This window comes from Bos indicus, chromosome 10 (genome assembly GCF_029378745.1).
Source record: "Bos indicus isolate NIAB-ARS_2022 breed Sahiwal x Tharparkar chromosome 10, NIAB-ARS_B.indTharparkar_mat_pri_1.0, whole genome shotgun sequence".
Classification (NCBI taxonomy): domain Eukaryota; kingdom Metazoa; phylum Chordata; class Mammalia; order Artiodactyla; family Bovidae; genus Bos; species Bos indicus.
In genome coordinates this window covers 78459978-78474624 of record NC_091769.1, presented here as the reverse complement: position 1 = coordinate 78474624, position 14647 = coordinate 78459978, and the positions used below count along the sequence as shown (strand labels likewise).

Sequence of the window (14647 nt, the reverse complement as noted above, 5' to 3'; positions counted from 1 at the left end):
CTTTTGCCTATTAAAATATTTTGGTTTAAAATAGAGCTTAAAAATTCTCTAATTTTCTGGGTTTTAAGATGCAATTAAAAGGAGACAATGAGTCTAGTATTTAAAAATATATGAGGGGGAAAATCTCTATATTTTAGCAAATTTTAATAATTATTTGAAAAAATTTTTGCTTATTTTACTCTACAACAAAACACTCACTCTATGCAGTCCTACTTAGAAATTCCCAATTAATTTCAGCTAGTATTTCTCCATCTAGCTAATGTTTTCCATTTTTCCATAATGAGAAACTCATGCAGTTAGAATAAAACACTGCCATGTTCCTCTTACAATTAAAGGTGCTACTGTCTCACTTTCTGACATCACAAGAACAGAAGGAAGAGAGACAGTAATTGAAAAATGGTCAAAGTGATGATACAAATCCAAAAATACAGAGCAGACCCTCTACTCTCAATTCCCTATTTTGACAATATTAGAACCTGCCATCATGTAGAAAGTGAGAACATTCTAAATTTAAGTGATTTCTTCCATCCTCACAAGCCCACTTAGTGATATTTTATTGATTTTTTAAGGCTAAGTTTAGATACTATTATTTGTATAAAACTATTCCAAATCAAAAAAAAAAAATTAAAAAAATAAATAAATAAAACCAGTCCAAGACCTCTGAAATAATTCTTCTGCTGGATATCAATTATATTTTGGTGGCATTACCCCTGTACTACTTTAAAAATTACCTTGAATTTAGTTATTTTAGCAAAACACTTTATTAACCCTTTTGACAGAAAGGGACCCTAAGGGCAGGTCCCATGTCTTGGTATCAGTCCTATTTATTTTAGCAGTGGATGGACTAAGTCCATCACTCACTGATTCTGTAACACCGAGAAAGCTACATCTTCTTTATTGCAGAGTACATCCTCTACAATAACAGAATCTACCTCATAGGACTTCTGTGATGAATAAATGAATGAATATACATATTAAATGCATAGATGCATAGTCACTCCTCATTATTCATAGACTCAGTATTTGTGAATTTGCCTACTCACTAGAATTTCTTGTAACCCTAAAATCAATACTTGTACTTAGGGATTTTGCAGAAATATGCAGAATTGAGAAAAATGTCAGTCAACTCACATGACCTCAGCTGAGGTCAAACAAGGTGATATTCTTGTTTCAGTTCACACACTGTAAACAAGTATCCTTTACATGGTCTATTTAGTGCCTATTTTTGCGCTTTCTGTTGGTGATTCGTTATTTAGACTAGACCCCTTGCACAGTGCTGAAGTGCTATTTACAGTGTCCAAGAGCAAGAAGGTTGTGATATGCTTTAAGGAGAAAATGTGTGTGTTGGATAATCGTCATTCAGGTATGATCCATAATGCTGCTGGATGTGAATTCAACATTTATGAATCCATTACATATTAAACAAGGTGTCTTTAAATGGAAACATATATAAAAGAAGACTATGTATTGCTCAGGTGACCAAAATGTTGTGACTGGAGACTCTCAGGAACTTATCCCTGTAATTCCTCTAGGAGCAATGGTACCTACTAAGTCAATAAATATAGCTTCTTTATAGCACAAAACTACTGAAAGTTAGGTCAGGAACTACTGAAAGTTAGTTACATATTGAGAGCTCAGTAGGTATTACCATTAAATCTTTATTGCTATTTGGCACACAGTAGGTAAATTTAGCACACAGTAGGTACTCAAAACTTTGTTGAATTACTGCCTGAATAAAATTAAAATAAGCACCAGATAGAAAAAAATTTCCAAATTATTTTTATAGAGCAACTGTAACACTGATGCTGAAACTTAACAAAAACCATATAAAGAATATTACAGATCAATCACACATATGAAAAACAATGTAAAAATCTTAATATATTATGTAAAAAAAATCCAAAACCCCTTTAAAATATCATGAAAACGTGGGGTATAGTTCAGATTCAAATGTACTTCAATATTCAAAAACCCATTCACAAAATCCATACTAACACAAATAATAGAAAATTATTATCATTATTATTATTATTAATAGAAAATTTATATATTCATCCTCGTAATTGCTGAAAATTCTAGTGACAAAATTCAACATGATTCATAAATAAAAGGTTTAAAATAGAAATTAAGAGATATGTTCTTAACCTCAATGTGCATATATTGTGTGTGTGTAGATATAAAGAGCCAACATTTTACTTCATGTGAAATGCTAGACACTTTTTCATTCAAAAAAGGAACAAGACAAGGATGTCTATTATCAACTCTATTAATTAACAGTTTAGCATTAAATACTAATTAGTATTTAATAGTATTTAATTAGTATTAGCATTAAAAACATACAACTAATTTATTAGTAGTATTAAATAACAGAATTAGAGAAGAAAAAATATCAGAGACCCCCCCAAAAAAAAGTAAAAAGAGGTAAAGCAATCTCTATTTACAGCATTCTATATTTGTGGTATATTACATCATAAAAATGCAAAAATAATCAGTAAAACTCTGCAACAAATCACAAGAGAACTAGTAACTAAGAAGAATGTAAAATTAACATATAGGAAGTATATAATTTCATATATATTCTCCAAAAAAACTACTTAGATAAAAAATGAAGAGAAGACTCTGCCTACAATGAAAACAATGAAATAAAAAACAAAGGCATATATACAGCACAGAAATATGCGAACTCAGAGCAAGGAAGAAAAAGTTAAAAAAAAAAGACTTCCATCCAATGAAAGGCTTAAAAATAACAGTTACAGAAAAGCAATGAACGTCCCTAACAAATTAAACTCCTTAAAACTACTTTCTACTAAAGGAGTTTCTTCAATTAAGGAAAGAAAAATGCACAAAATGAGCTGAGGAAATATATTTAAAAGTAATGCAACCATCAAAGATTCATGCCTCAAAAGCTTCTTAAGCTCAACATGTAAAAAACTATATTAATGTCCTTCCCTCTCAAACCACTAAAAGTGTTTCGCTGAAGACCACATAAACTATAGGGCTGGATAAAATGATCACTGAGTTTCTTCCCATTTCTTTTTTTTTGCTTTTGGCTTTTAGGAATGGAAGTTTGGGAGAAGGGCACCATATCTTCTGGCTGAGAAAATTTTCCAAAGTAAGACTGTTGGGTTCAATAACATAGAACCATAAAGTGAAAGTGTCAGTCTCAGGCGTGATCAATTCTTTGCAACCCCATGCTCCATAGCCCACCAGGCTCCTCTGCCCATGGGATTCTCTAGGCAAGAATACTAGAGTGGGTTGCCATTCCCTTCTCCAGGGGATCTTCCCAACCCAGGATCGAACCCGGGTCTCCCGCACTGCAGGCAGATTCTTTACCATCTGAGCTCCACCATGAGCAAGTTAATTAATGCCTTTGTCAGAGTCTCAGTATTATTTTATGTAAAAAAAAGGGCAGTTGTAAAGGATTTAATGAGACAATACAAGTAAATTACTTGGCATAGTACTTGGCACAGTAAGAAGACACTATAAAAAAAAAAAAGCAATAATACTCAAAAGAATATGCCTGAGTTTTCCACAATAGATCAAGGACTGAATCCACAGAGACAATAAGAACAAATGATGAACAAATAGAAATTCATACTATATGTAACATAATCCAGATACATTATACAGAAACTGTAGTACAAAAAGACCAAGAATCTTTTGAACAGCCCAAGTAAAAGGACAGATCACTTAGAAATAATGACAATTAGATTTATAAAAGACTTAATAGCTCAAATGAAGCTAGAAGATAAATGTAATAATAACTTGAAAATAACCACCATTCTAAAATGCTAATTGTGTACTTTGATGAAAGAGGAAAATCTTTCCTTAAGAGCAAGGCCAGAACAAAGACATTTTCAGATAAATAATAAATGAGTTTCCAAGTTTTCAAAAAGAATTTCTCAATAAAGCATGCCAAAGAGGAGGAAATATGTCTTTAAAAGAAAGCTATAATAAGTGAATAAAAATGATGATAAAAAAACTTGGTTAATATAAAGGCAAACCTAAACAGCACAAAACAGAAGTATATAAAAAAGAATTTTAAAACTGCTCAAAAACAATAAGAACATGCCTAAGACAATGCCTGCTAAAAAATGTTCCAAAAAATTTTAATTAAAGAATGAAATACCACAAAAACCTGAAATTGAAAAGGATAAAGAAATGTAATAAAAATCAGATTTAATATAAATAGGCTACATTAATAAAGGAAAAAAGAATGATTATCACAATTGATACAAAAAAACTATCTGACAAAATCCAACACCTTTTCATGACAAACACACTCAAAAAACCTGGATTGGAAAGGAACTTACACAACAGGAAAACATATTTATAAGAAATACAGTTAATATCTTTCTCAATGGTAAAAGAGTAAACACTTTCCCTACAGATCAGGAACATGAAAGTCTATTTTAATGACTTACACTGAACACTGTACTAGAAGTTTCAGCAAGAGCAACTAGGCAAGAAAAAGAAATAAAAGGCATCTCAGCAGAAAGAACTAAAATACTATCTGTATTTATGGAAAAATGATGGTGCACATAGAAAATACATAGGAATCCAGAATAAAATTACTGAAATTAATAAATTAAGAAAGATAAAAGACCAATATACCAAAATATACTGTACTTCTATATACTAACAATAAATAATCCAAAAGTGGAATCTAGCAGACAATTCTATTAACAATGTCATCAAAAAGAAAAAATAGGTTGTTTTTTAAGTAAAGACTTGTACACTAAAAACTACAAAATATTTTTTTTAAGAAATTAAAATGTAACTACATGAAAAGCCATTGCACAATCATGAATTCAAAGACTCACTATTCTTAAGAAGGTGTTAAGCTGTGTCACTCAGCTGTGTCCGACTCTTTGTGACTCCATGGACTGTAAACCTCCAGGCTCCTCTGGCCATGGGGATTCTCCAGTCAAGAATACTGGAGTGGGCTGCCAGGCCCTCCTCCAGGGGATCTTCCCAACCCAGGGATCGAACCCAGGTCTCAATAAAGCATGCCAAAGAGGAGGCATGCTTACGTGTCTCCTGCACTGCAGGCAGATTGTTACCATTTACATCATCAGGGAAATATAATCCAACTCTAGATTCACTACAATCCTTATCAAAATCATAATGGCCGTTTTTGCAAAAATGTAAAAGCTTATCTTAAAATTCACAGAAACTGCAAGGAACTCTGAATAATCAAAATAATCTTGAAACAGATGAGCAAATTTGGAGGATTCACATTTTCTGATTTCAAAGCTTACTAGAAAGCTATGTGGGTGCTAAGTCGCTTTATTCATGTCCAGCTCGTTGTGACCCTATGGACTGTAGCCCACCCGGCTCCTCTGTCCATGGGATTCTCCAGGCAAGAATACTGGACTGGGTTGCTGTGCCCTCCTCCAGAGGATCTTCCTGACCCAGGGACTGAACCTGTGTCTCTTACGTGTCTTCTGCACTGGCTGGTGGGTTCTTTATCACTAGCACTACCTCAAAATCATATGTTACTGGGATAAGGATAAACATAAGTATCTAGGAAACAGAATTGAGAGTTCAGAAATAAGCCTATATACATCTATGGTCAAAGCCAAACCATTCAATGGGGAAAGAATACTGTCTTCAACAAATGGTGCTATTACAATTATATATTCACATTTAAAATAATGAAGTTGGATCCCTACTTCATCTTATGTTCAAAAATTAACTCTAAAGGAATCATAGACAAAACTGTTAAGAAATAAACCTTTAAAACTGTTAGAAGGAAACACAGGAGTAAATCTTCATGAAGTTGTATTAGGCAACAGTTACTTAAATAGGACACCACAAATACAAGCTATAAAAGAAAAAAATAGACAAATTGGACATCATTAAAATTTTAATGTGTTACACTTCAAAGGATAACATCAAGAAAATGAAAAGACCACCCATAGAATGAAAGAAAGAAATTACAAATCACATGTATGACGAGGAATATGAACTCTTAAAATTCAGCAACAACAAAAAAAACCCAATGCGTGCTAAATCACTTCAGTGGAGTCCTGCTCTTCGTGACCCTATGGACTGTAATCCTCCGTGCTCCTCTGTCCATGGGATTCTCCAGGCAAAAATACTGGAGTGGGCTGCCATGTCCTCCTCCATGGAATCTTTCCAACCCAGGGACTGAACCCGCATCACTTAAGTCTCCTACACTGGCAGGCAAGTTCTGTACCACTAGCACCACCTCAGTTCAGTTCAGTTGCTCAGTCGTGTCTGACTCTTTGTGACCCCATGAACTGCAGCACGGCCCCCTCCCTGTCCATCAACAACTCCCAGAGTTCATTCAAACTCATGTCCATTGAGTCAGTGATGCAATCCAGCCATCTCATCCTCTGTCGTCCCCTTTTCCTCCTGCCCCCAAGCCATCCCAGCATCAGGGTCTTCTTCAATTAGTCAACTCTTCACATGAGGTGGCCAAAGTATTGTAGTTTCAGCTTTAGCATCATTCCTTCCAATGAAAACCCAAGATGGACCTCCTTTAGGATGGACTGGCTGGATCTCCTTGCAGTCCAAGGGACTCTCAAGAGTCTTCTCCAACACCACAGTTCAAAAGCATCAATTCTTCGGCACTCAGCTTTCTTCACAGTCCAACTCTCACATCCATACATGACCACTGGAAAAACCATAGCCTTGACTAGACAGACCTTTGTTGGCAAAGTAATGTCTCTGCTTTTCAATATGTTATCTAGGTTGGTCATAACTTTCCTTCCAAGGAGTAAGCGTCTTTTAATTTCATGGCTGTAATCACCATATGCAGTGATTTTGGAGCCCAGAAAAATAAAGTCTGACACTGTTTCTGCTCTTTCCCCATCTATTTCCCATGAAGTGATGGGACCAGATGCCATGATCTTAGTTTTCTGAATGTTGAGCATTAAGCCAATTTTTTCACTCTCCTCTTTCACTTTCATCAAGAGGCTTTTTAGTTCCTCTTCATTTTCTGCCATAAGGGTGGTGTCATCTGCATATCTGAGGTTATTGAGATTTCTCCCAGCAATCTTGATTCCAGCTTCTGCTTCTTAGAGCCCAGCATTTCTCATGATGTACTCTGCATAGAAGTTAAATAAGCAGGGTGACAATATACAGCCTTGACATACTCCTTTTCCTATTTGGAAACAGTCTGTTGTTCTATGTCCAGTTCTAACTCTTGCTTCCTGACTTGCATACAGGTTTCTCAAGAAACAGGTCAGGTGGTCTGGTATTCCCATCTCTTAAAGAATTTTCCACAGTTTATTGTGATCCACACAGTCAAAGGCCTTGGCATAGTTAATAATGCAGAAATAGATGTTTTTCTGGAACTCTCTTGCTTTTTCGATGATCCAGCAGATGTTGGCCATTTGATCTCTGGTTCCTCTGCCTTTTCTAAAACCAGCTTGCACATCCGGAAGTTCATGGTTCACGTATTGCTGAAGCCTGGCTTGGAGAATTTTGAGCATTACTTTACTAGCGTGTGAGATGAGTGCAATTGTGCGGTAGTTTGAGCATTCTTTGGCATTGCCTTTCTTTGAGACTGGAATGAAAACTGACCTTTTCCTGTCCTGTGGCCACTGCTGAGTTTTCCAAATTTGATGGCATATTGAGTGCAGCACTTTCACAGCATCATCTTCCAGGATTTGAAATAGCTCAACTGGAATTTCATCACCTCCACTAGCTTTGTTCATAGTGATGCTTTCTAAGGCCCACTTGACTTCAAATTCTAGGATGTCTGGCTCTAGGTGAGTGATCACACCATCGTGATTATCTTGGTCGTGAAGATCTTTTTTGTACAGTTCTTCTGTGTAGTCTTGCCATTTCTTCTTAATATCTTCTGCTTCTGTTAGGTCCATACCATTTCTGTCCTTTATCGAACCCATCTTTGCATGAAATGTTCCCTTGGTATCTCTAATTTTCTTGAAGAGATCTCTAGTCTTTCCTATTCTGTTTTCCTCTATTTCTTTGCATTGATCGTTGAGGAAGGCTTTCTTATCTCTCCTTGCTATTCTTTGGAACTCTGCATTCAGGTGCTTATATCTTTCCTTTTCTCCTTTGCTTTTCGCTTCTCTTCTTTTCACAGCTATTTGTAAGGCCTCCCCAGACAGCCATTTTGCAGTTTTGCATTTCTTTTCCATGGGGATGGTCTTGATCCCTGTCTCCTGACAATGTCACGAACTTCAGTCCATAGTTCATCAGGCACTCTATCTATCAGATCTAGGCCCTTAAATCTATTTCTCACTTCCACTGTATAATCATAAGGGATTTGATTTAGGTCACACTTGAATGGTCTAGTGGTTTTCCCTACTTTCTTCAATTTAAGTCTGAATTTGGCAATAAGGAGTTCATGATCTGAGCCACAGTCAGCTCCAGGTCCTGTTTTTGCTGACTGTATAGAGCTTCTCCATCTTTGGCTGCAAAGAATATAATCAATCTGATTTTGGTATTGACCATCTGGTGATGTCCATGTGTAGAGTCTTCTCTTGTGTTGTTGAAAGAGGGTGTTTGCTATGAGCAGTGTGTTCTCTTGGCAAAACTCCATTAGCCTTTGCCCTGCTTCATTCCGTATTCTAAGGCCAAATTTGCCTGTTACCCCAGGTGTTTCTTGACTTCCTACTTTTGCATCCAGTCCCCTGTAATGAAAAGGACATCTTTTTTGGGTGTTAGTTCTAAAAAGCACCACCTAGTAAGCCAAAAAATGGTCAGAGGACTAACTAAAAGTACATCATAGATCTAAATAACATAAAAGTATAAATATAAAACTCCTAGAAGTTACGTGAGAGGAACTCTTGCAACTCAAAAACAAACAAACAAACAAACAAACAACCCAATTAAATAGGGCTTCCCAATGGCTTAGCAGGTAAAGAATTCCCTGCAATGCAGGAGACATAGGAGATGAAGGTTCAATCCCCTGGTGAGGAAGATCCCTTGGAGGAAGAAATGGCAACCCACTTCAGTATTCTTGCATGGAAAATTCCATGGACAGAGGAGCCCAGTGGGCTATAGTCCACGGGGTCACAGAGTTGTGCATGACTGAGCACATGGCACAGACGAAGACCTTAATGCACACCTAACCAAAGAAGATATACAAGTACAAAATTATCATGTGAAGAGATATCATCATCATATGTCTTTAGGGATCTGAAAAATGAAATGACAGAAAGACACCACTATATACCTAATAAAATGGCCAAAATCTAAAACAGTGATACTTCCAAATACTGGCAAGGATGTGGACCAAAAGGAACTTTCATTCATTCCAGGTGGGAATGCAAAATGGTACAGCCACTTTGGAATGCAGTTTAGTGATTTCTTAACTAAACATACTTTTACCATACAGTCCAGTAACTGCACTCCTTGGTATTTACCCAACCAAGCTGAAAACTTATACCCACACAAAAACCAGCACATGAATGATTAAAGCAGCTTTACTTATCACTACCAAAACTGTGATGCAACCAAGATGTCCTTCAGTAAGTGAACAGATAAACCGGGTACATCCAGATACTAGAATATTAGTGCTAAAAATAAATGAGACACAAAGCCATAAAAAAACATGGAGGAAACTTAAATACATATTAATAAGTGAAAGGAGCCAATCTGAAATGGCCAGACAACATATGATTCCAACTTTATGACATTCTGGAAAAAGCAAAATGATAGTGACAGTAAGAGGATAAGTGGCTGCCAGAGACTAGGGGAGAGTGGAACAAGTAGGCAGAGCACAGAGGGGCACAGTGATACTACTCTGTGTGATTTTAGAACGGTGAACACGGCATTACACATTTGTCAAAATCCATAGAACATACACCACCAAGAATAATAAAGCCTAATCTCAACTGTGACTTCAGGTGATAATGATGTGTAAATATAGGTTCATTAATTTTGACCAATGTACTACTCAGGTATGGGATTTTGATAACGTGGAAGGCCATATGTGTGTGTACACACACACACAAATATATATAGGGATAGAAGTAATATGAGGAATTTCTGCATCTTCTTCTCAATTTTGCTGTAAACTTAAAACTGCTCTAAAAAAGTCGAGTGTTAAAAGTGCACAAGAGGACCTGAATATACAGTTCTCAAAAGAAGATATTAAAATGGCCAATAAGTACATGATAGGACGCTCAACACTGTTAGTCCTTAGGGAAATACAAATCAAAACAATGAGATATCAGAGGATGACTAAAGTAAAAAAGATAAAGCAAGTCTTGACAAAGATGTAGAGAAACTGCAATCCTCAAACATTTACTAGTGGGACAGTCAAATGATGCAGCCCCTTCAGAATGTTTGGCAGTTCCTTAAAAAATTAAAGTTTAAAGTGGGCTTCCCTGGTGGCTCAGACGGTAAAGCATCTGCTTGCAATGCAGGAGACCCGGGTTTGATTCCTGGGTCAGGAAGATCCCCTGGAGAAGGAAATAGCAACCCACTCCAGCACTCTTGCCTGGAAAATCCCATGGACGGAGGAGCCTTATAGGCTACAGTCCATGGGGTAGCAAAGAGTCGGACACGACTGAGCGACTTCACTTTCACAGTATGACATAGCAATTCTACTACTAGGTATCAGTATTTACTCACAAGAAATGAGAACAAGTCCATAGAAAAACTTGTATATCAACCCTCTTACCAACATGATTTATAATACTCTAAGAGTGGAAACAGCCCTCCATCAGTGGATCAATGCATAAGCAAAAGGTAGTATATTCATAAAATGGGATGTTATTTGGCACTGAAACAAAGTATTCATATATGATACAACATGAATAAGCCCTAAAAGCATATGCTAAGGGGGACAGGCCAGACAGAAAAACACATACTGTATACAATTCCATTTACATGCAATGTCTAGAAGAGTCAAATCTATATAGAAAACAGATTAATGGGTGGCCAGGAAGTGATGTGAGGAGAAAACAGAGTGACTACTAATGAAATACAAGATTTCTTTATAGAGTGATGAAAATGCTCTGGAAGTAAGAAGAGTGGCAGCAGCTATACAAGTCTCTCAACATACTAAATACCACATACTTATTCAAAGAAGACAGAATCCACTAACCACAAAATTAACAAGCATACTAAAAAGGCAGCTGGTTACCATGTCATCAAATTACTTTTACCCTAGTTATCAAATTTTCTTGCTTCCCAGAAAGAAACAGCATTTCACTTCCAGGGAATATGCTAACAAAAGGTTTTGTTCTTTAATTAAAACATTACCAATATGTTTTATCAGGTCCACTCTGAAATTTTTTTGCTAATCGAGTATCACACACACTTCAGCTCTATAATGAAATACAACAAAAATACATAGATGCCTGAAGGGATTCAGGCTATAAGATACAGAAATGAATTAACAACTAAACATTTATCTGGTTTCAGAATAGTTTGCTCTAATGGCACACTCCAAAATAATATGGTTTTAATAATATGGTCACAGGAAAATTAAGCTTGCTTTTAATTATTGTATATTCTTGCTATTAAAAAAAACATTTTAGTACTTCCTATTTTAAAAAAAGAAATAGAAGCAAATTTAACAAAGGAGAATAAATAAATCTAATGACCAATACTGCTAAACATAAATCCATCACAAAAAAACCTCATATCTTCATTTACAATACTACTACCTTCTTAAATTATTCTTTTTTAAGCTTTAGGATTTCAGTTTGGGCACAACTGCATGCACTCATCTATCCACGCTTCTCCAAGCTTAGAACAACTTAAAAACCTGGAAACAGTATATGAGACAGCCATAGAGAAGTCTGAAAGATGGTGGGGAGGAAAAAAAGGCAACTGGCTAGGAATCCCAGAACTTGAAGAAATAATCCAGCAGTTAAGAACTGCTCAATCTATCACCTAACTAAAAAAGGCACCCAAGGCTTGATGTTATCTAAACCGACACTCGGGGTAAAAAGCAGCCCAGGTAGGTTGAGAAACACCTTTGTTATTGTTCAGTCTCTAAGTCTTGGCCAACTCTTTGTGACCTCATGGACCACAGCACTCCACGCTTCCCTGTCCTTCACCATCTCCCAGAGTTTGCTGAAACTCATGTCCATTGAGTCGGTGATGCTATCTAACCATCTCATCCTCTGCCACCTTCTGCACCTTTTGCCTTCAGTCTTTCCCAGCATCAGGGTCTTCTCCAGTGAGTCAGGTCTTTGCATCAGGTGGCCAAAGTACTGGAGCTTCAGCTTCAGCATCAGTCTTTCAAATGAATATTCAGGGTTGATTTCTTTTATGACTGCTGTCCAAGGGACTTGAGCTCCAGCAAAAGCACCAACTGGGATGGTGCGGGAGTCTTGCCAGCAGCAGGCAGACAGGGGAAGAGTATTCTGTCCCCATAGGCCTGACCTCTACCTCTGACCTAGGAGATCCAGACCAGGAACATTCATTCCACACCTGAGGATGGCCCCAATAAGGACCAAACAGAATGCACAGAAGTACCAGGTAAAAGGAGAGATCAAAATAGCATTATAAAAACTCTGAGCATAAATTGTCATTGAAACCACAGCTCCCAAAAGTAGGCCAAGACCTACACAATTAAACTGTCACAGTGTGCCTGCTTACTAAATTAGAAGATTTAAATAGAATCCACATCAACATCCAACATTTGTAGGACATAACCAAAAAACACTCCCCATACCAATATTGTAGTTTTGTTCCACTTCCAAAAAAAGGCAATGCCAAGGAATGCTCAAACTACCACACAAATGCACTCATCTCACACGCTAGCAAAGTAATGATCAAAATCCTCCAGGCCAGACTTCAACAGTACATGAACCACGAACTTCCAGATGTTGAAGCTGGATTTAGAAAACAGAGAGGAACCAGAGATTAAATTGCCAACATCCATCGGATCATCGAAAAAGCAAAGAGTTCAAGAAAAATTTCTATTTCTGCTTATTGACTACACCAAAGCCTTTGACTGTGTGGATCACAACAAACTGTGGAAAACTCTTCAAGAGATGAGAATACCAGACCACCTGACCTGCCTCCTGAGAAATCTGTATGCAGGTCAAGAAGCAACACTTAGAACTGGACATGGAATGACAGACTGGTTCCAAATTGGGAAAAGAGTATGTCAAGGCTGTATATTGTCACCCTGATTATTTAACTTACATGCAAAGTACATCATGAGACATGCCGGACTGAATGAAGCACAAGCTGGAATCAAGATTTCCGGGAGAAATATCAATAAACTCAGATATGCAGATGACACCACCCTTATGGCAGAAAGTGAAAAACTAAAGAGCCTCTTGATGAAAGTGAAAGAGGAGAGTGAAAAAGTTGGCTTAAAACTCAACATTCAGAAAACTAAGATCATGGCATCTGGTCCCATCACTTCATGGCAAATAGATGGGGAAACAGTAGCAGACTTTATTTTGGGGGGCTCCAAAATCACTGCAAATGGTGACTGCAGCCATGAAATTAAAAGATGCCTGCTCCTTGGAAGAAAAGTTATAACCAACCTAGACAGCTTATTAAAAAGCAGAGACATTACTTTGCCAACAAAAGTCCGTCTAGTCAAAGCTATGGTTTTTCCAGTAGTCATGTATGGATGTGAGAAGAAAGAAATTTGGACTGTAAAGAAAGCTGAGCACCGAAGACTGATGCTTTTGAACTGTGGTGTTGGAGAAGACTCTTGAGAGTCCTTTGGACAGCAAGGAGAGCCAACCAATCCATCCTAAAGGAAATCAGTCCTGAATATTCGTTGAAAGGACTGACACTGAAGCTGAAGCTCCAATACTTTGGTCACCTGATGCGAAGAATTGACTCATTTGAAAAGACCCTGATGCTGGGAAAGATTGCAGGCAGGAGGAGAAGGGGATGACAGAGGATGAGATGGTTGGATGGCATCACCGACTCAATGGACATGAGTTTGAGTCAACTCCGGGAGTAGGTGATGGACAGGGAGGCCTGGCGTGCTGCTGTCCAAGCAGTCACAAAGAGTCAGACACGACTGAGCGACTGAACTGATACCAAGATTAAGGGAAAATTAAAATATTCATGAGAATAAAAATCAACAAACACCATCAGGAATCAGATGCTGGAATTATGAGACAAGGATTTTAAATCAGCCATCATAAAAATTCTTCAACAATCACAAACATTCTTTGAAATCTTAGCAAATATAAGATATGGGGGGAAAATCAAATGTAAATTATAGAACTCAAAAAATATAGTGATCAAAATTTTAAAACTCATTGGGTACATTTGATTAAATTAACATGGGAGTGGAAAGACTCAGTGAACTTAAAACAATAGAAATTAAGCTCTCCCAATAGAGCAAAAATAGATTTAAAAAACCATATACACAGAGACTGAAGAACTTGTGGACCTACATCAAAAGACCTAAATTCATATCATTCGGGGAAAAAAAAGAAAAAGGCTGAGAAGAATTTACAGAAATACTGGGAGAAAACTTTCCATTTGACAAAAGACATAAGCCTATCGGCCAAACCCCCAAAAGATTCCAAGTCAAGCCACATCAGGATAACTTCCCCAAATCCATTTCAAGTCATGTTATAATTAAACTTCTAGAAACAAAAGCCAAAGTCTTAAAATCAGAAAGACAAATACTAAATACTGGAGAGGATGTGGGGAACTCTCCTACACTGCTGGTGGAAATGCGTATGGATGCAGCCATTAAGGAGAA

At 37.0% G+C, this 14647-nt stretch overlaps 1 protein-coding gene across 9 annotated transcripts in view; it reads right to left on the bottom strand.

The window, feature by feature from the left end:
- The window catches only part of GPHN (gephyrin), a 538037-nt gene that overhangs the window by 433669 nt on the left and 89721 nt on the right, over positions 1 to 14647 (bottom strand). The gene's annotated exons all lie outside the window — the stretch shown is intronic.